The sequence below is a fragment of the Condylura cristata genome, unplaced genomic scaffold (genome assembly GCF_000260355.1).
Source record: "Condylura cristata isolate star-nosed mole 26May11 unplaced genomic scaffold, ConCri1.0 scaffold00048, whole genome shotgun sequence".
NCBI lineage: Eukaryota > Metazoa > Chordata > Mammalia > Eulipotyphla > Talpidae > Condylura > Condylura cristata.
Window position 1 is genome coordinate 2,110,268 of NW_004567149.1, and position 5,409 is coordinate 2,115,676.

At 42.0% G+C, this 5,409-nt stretch overlaps 1 non-coding gene across 1 annotated transcript; it reads right to left on the reverse strand.

Annotated features, from left to right (window-relative positions):
• Positions 1–217: 217 nt before the first annotated feature.
• On the reverse strand, positions 218–291 carry TRNAT-AGU. The gene has a single exon. It is a non-coding gene; the product is annotated as a tRNA-Thr (tRNA).
• Positions 292–5,409: the final 5,118 nt, after the last annotated feature.

Genomic DNA, 5,409 nt, shown 5'->3' on the forward strand with positions numbered 1-5,409 from the left:
CACACTTAACCTTTCTCAGCAAACCCACTGCTTTCTATCAACTACAGAAATCCTATTGCTTTTCATTTATCTTTAAACCCTGTTATGGTGATAGCATTTATTGTCAACAATGATGCTGGGATAGTGATGCAGGATTTACCATCAAATACATATTCTTCAATGCGTTAGAAACATGTTTTTTGGGTAGACTATTGAAAACAGTAAAATCAAACAAAGCAGGCCCCGCTGGGATTCGAACCCAGGATCTCCTGTTTACTAGACAGGCGCTTTGACCAGCTAAGCCACAGGGCCCTCTTTTAAAGCAATGTTCCATTATATCATATTTGTATATAGTTTTTTTGTGAAATGTGGCAGTTTGATAGACATTTACTTGGGTTTGTGATAAAGAGAATATGCCTGTGTTTCTCAATTCATACTAAAGCAGAAACTTCAATATTTATAAAATGCATGTTTCAAATGCAAAGTTTCAAAAATGATTTCAAATGAAAATGAATGAAATCCCTATTGTAGGCGACTATCGCCCTCTTGAGGAAATATTGGATATTGCAACACATTAAACCGGGTTTCTCTGTGAATTTAATTTTATCCACAAATGAGTCACAGCTGTATTTAATATATCTTTCTATGTATTGAAGATAGAACAGTGAACAAAACAGACAAAAATTATTCCCTTATAAACTCTGTATTCTATACAGAGGCCAAGAAAGCAAGTTTTAAAAATTTGTATCCTCTTTCCCCCCCCAAAGAGGAATGCAGTACTAAACACGCCACCTCCAGGTTATAAAGCCCACTACCTACATTCCAAGTTAATTTGCTGCACTTGAGCAAGACTGTCATACTTGCTGCTATTTACCTAACTAGAAACAAGAGAGTCAGCAAAGATGAGGGACATACCTTTGTAGAGGAGATTTGCAAACACACTTCCAACTCCTTCAAAGTAGACTCTGTCATTCCCCTGCTCTTTCCAAAACAGTCTGCTTCAACAGGTCACTGGCTTAGGATGGGTTTTGTATTAGTTTTATTCTGCTCACTCACCTGCTGGGTCCTGTCATCACCACTTGTAAAACTGAATGGAGGATACAGAGAAGTGACAAGAAAAGCAGGGGGTGCTGTGATAAGCAGCAGGATGCTGTGGGAGCCTCTTGCTTGGGCGTGGAGGGCAGAGCATGGTAGACTCGCATGACCCCTCACTTCAGCTTCTGTCAATTTGGTGCATTTAGAAGGAGTTGTGGCCAGTTTGACCTGAATAGTTTTTTTTTTTAAGATTTATTTATGCACACAGAGCTGGGGTACAGGCCAGAGGCTCAGGGGTGGTGAGAGGCTTCACCAGAGACAGAGTGGGGAGCAGCACAGGCAGATCGAGGAACTACACTGCTGAGGGGAGCAGCGGGTGCGTCAGGAGAGGTCTGCCGGGCCATGTGGGTCACCTCTGGGGGCGGGGATCAAACTCACACTGAAGCAGCTGTGGCCAGCTTGCAGGGCTGCATCCTAACCTGTTGCACCACCATGAGGGCCCCTGAATACAGTTTTAATGAGGGGGAGAACAGATGAGGCCGCTGTAGGTTTGCAATTCAGGCCACTGCAGGATTCTCAGGCGAGCAAGATCTAAATCCAAAAGCAAGGGATGGTTCAGGGCCTGGGGAACATGAAGGAGGAGGGGAGCATCACATGACACGCGGGTTCACTGAGATCAGAGGAGGGGACATGTTCACTGATAAACCTACATTGGAGGATACATAACACACTATAGTTGACTAGGACACTGGAGGGAGCAGTAATCTGTTTCTCACTAATCCACAGGCAAAGGGATTCAGAGGGAGGAGAGGGCTTCTCCTAAGCCACGCGGGCCTGGGGCAGACCACCTTGAGGATGCCAGCTCTGAGAATCCTGGAGTGGTCTGAGCCTATTTGGTTGGACATTTTCCTGGGAGGTTGTGTGTATGTGTGTGTGTGTGTGTGTGTGTGTGTGTGTGTGTGTTGGGGGGGGGCGTAATTTTCAGAATTTGCTGTTATTTGAAATCCTTCTCTCTCTGCACACCAATTTGAGTTGTGATTTTTTAACACAATAAAAACCTACCTAGCAGAGAAACCTTTCTACATAGCAAAGCAAGTATCCAATGACAGGGCATTTGCTCTTTATCATGCTAGTCACCATCTCATCTTGTGAATGCCCCTCTTTCCTGCAAGTCTCAGGCCCTTAGCCCATTCCTTAGCTCAGGCTATATACCCCCAGATCCCCTCAATGACCCTGGAATGCTTGTGGAAGTGGGGTTCCCATATGTATGCAATCAACCTGTCTGAGCTTATTTTGATTATCTGACCAGCCCTAGAAGAACCCAGAGGAGTAGGGGGAATTTTCCCTTCTACCCTGACACTCTTCATTTCTCCCCCCCTTGATGTACTTGGATGAAAATTTCATTGGGAGATCAATGTAGGAGCAGAATGACTAATCTCATTGTTCTCTAATGAATTCTCATTATTCTCTAGCTAGTTAACTAACATTCTCTAACTAATATTAATCTCTAGTCAATCCCACCAGCATTCAATATCTCTTTAACCTTATCCCTGATTAACTTTAGCTATCTTGTGACTTCATAATCAATTTTGTAACCTCATTTTCAAAAAATTCACATTTATATTTTCTAAAGAGCCAGAGACCAGCTCTGGCAAACGTGCTGTCAGGGGGTACCCAAAGGATGAGAAAATTTGGGCAAATGAGCAACTGAGGCAGACACTGACACTCTAGCTGGTGCAAGTGTCTCCTGCTCAGGGCCTCAGGGGTCTTTATTTAAATGTTAAAGCAAGCAGTAAGATTACAGCAACATAAGCATTGAAGCAAAGAAAAAACAATCATCATATATTTTTTCATGGCCTTACAGGGCTTCTGTGGTTTCACCAGGAAATGCTTCTCTTTAATTATCTTTAAGAAAAACAATAGGAACAATCAAAGTTTCCTATTGTACCTATTTTCCCAGCATGATCAATCATTTAAGACAGGACGGCATCTGGTGATGGTTAATCATTCTATGTACTCTCAGATGTTCAAAGAACTTGACAGTCTTAACCTTATCTACTGATTCTCAGTTAGTGATCATATATCCAGTTCATGATTTTTTACATTCCTAAGGTGAAATACTGGACCTCATTTATGTATTAAATTTCTTGAAAATACTCTTAACCCTTCAGAGTAAGGTCCTTCATAGTAAAATATTGCAAAGCGTAATTATAACTGCTCCAAGTAACCCTCTGTGCCCCCCTTACATTGTCAATTGTGTTACTTAAGTTTATTTGGTGGTGTTATAAATATGTATATATTTAAGAATTTATTTATTTATATATAATAGTTTATTTTTACATCATTTTGTGCCTTTTTCCATCTCAGTTGCAATCCCCTTGGGCTTCCCATCCCCATTATCACCCGAGTGCCATCACCATAGTCCAGTGCATTTCCCTCCCCCCACTGTTTTTGATCCCATTCCCCACTCCACCCCCCAAAAATGTCTCTGGTATAGAGCTGTTCATCATTATCATTATTTTCTCACCTGTTCCATTATATTCCTGCTATGAGAGAAACTATCCAGTATTTTTCCTTTTCTTTCTGGCTTATTTCACTAAGCATGATATTTTCCAGCTCCATCCATGTTGCTGCAAAAGACATGTTTTTTTTTTTTTGGTTGCTGAGTAATATTCCATTGTGTGTATGTACCACAACTTTTTAATCCAGTCATCCACTTTTGGGCATTTGGGCTGTTTCCATGTCTTTCCAATTGTGAATAAAGCAGCAATAAACATGGGGGTGCAGGTATCTTTTTGGATCAATGTTTTTGTGTCTTTTGGATAGATACCTAGGAGTGGGATTGCTGGGTCATAGGGGAGCTCCATGTTTAGCAGCTTGAGGAACCTCCAGTTTTCCATAGTGGTTGTGCCAGTTTTCATTTCCACCAGTAGTGCAGGAGAATTCCTTTTTCTCCACATCCTCGCTAACATTTAGCAACAAACCTTTCTGATCGACGTAATTGTTGTTTTGCAAGCTGTAAAGCACACACTCCAGAATCATCATACCATGGCTGATTTAGGTCAACAGGAAGGACAACATAAGGAGGCTGATGCAATATGACAAAAGTTATAGTAGTTCAGGTTTTACAGAAATCAAGCAATTAGTGAGAATACAAGCAGTACAATTATCATGAAAGACATTTTACAGTATTTGATCTGTAAATGTCTTGTCCTTAGATTAATAAAAGCATGAGGGGGCCAACACAAGCCCGTGTAATAGAACTTTTGATGGAATGTCGGGCTGTTGAAAATAGACCACGCTGGATGCGGGGAGAAGAAATAAATCTGAATGCATGCGAGTACCATTAGAGGTGTTGACATAATAAGTCGGGGCAAACCAGGCAGCTGAGAACCATGGGGTAACAGGTTTCAGGGGTGAGATGAGACCATCAGACCAGTTGTAAATTGCAGAACCGTGCAGGTAGGAACTGTAATCTTGGGAAACATTGGTGGAAGAGGCGACAGCTCCGGTTATTGAGAAATCATTTCAGTAGAAGCCATCTTTTTACCAACAGAAATAGAAGATAACAAAAGTAACTGAGCAATTCTCTGCCTCGGATGGATTTGAATTGTTTTTATAGGAGGTTCAAGCATTATTTTTATTTCACCAGTAAAATCAGAATCGATGACACCAGGTATAACTTTTATGCCTAGTAAAGATGTGAAACTACAGCCAAATATAAGTCTCAGAGTACTAGGTGGGAGGGGCTGTATACTCCCGTTGCCACCGCAGTATGTGACTGGTCTGAGGTCAATATTGCTGCGGAGGTGGAACACAAGTCCAATTCTGCCCTGCCTGGGGTTGCACGGGCAAGGTCAGAGACTGGCCGTCGCCCGGATGGTTGAAATTCCCGGTTATTTGAGGGGCCTGGGTCGGCCCCGACTCGGGGATGTTATTTGGCAGGATTGTTGGATGGTGTTATTAGCCAGCTGTCCGCTAGGTGGCAGAGGCGCGCCGTTCTTATGATACTGAGATTTGCAGTCTTTTCGTCAATGAAACACTTTATCACAGCGTGGACAAGTAGTCTTAGAAGGCACTGGATTACACAGGCCATTACACACACAGACCATAACATTAGTACTGTTATTAGCCACAGGAGCAGGTACATTAGACTGAGGAGGTGACATTATTTTATTTGGACAGTTTCTACTAAAATGTCCTTGATGCCCGCAAGAAAAGCAATTGCCTAAATTTTTATGAATGCCTCCTTTTGGACAGACTTTTTAAAATTTATTTATAACAGTTTATTTTTACATCATTTTGTACAATTTTTCCCCATCTCAATTGTAATCCCCGCGGGTTTCCCATCACCAAGTCACCCGTGTGCCATCACCATAATCCCGTGTGGACAGA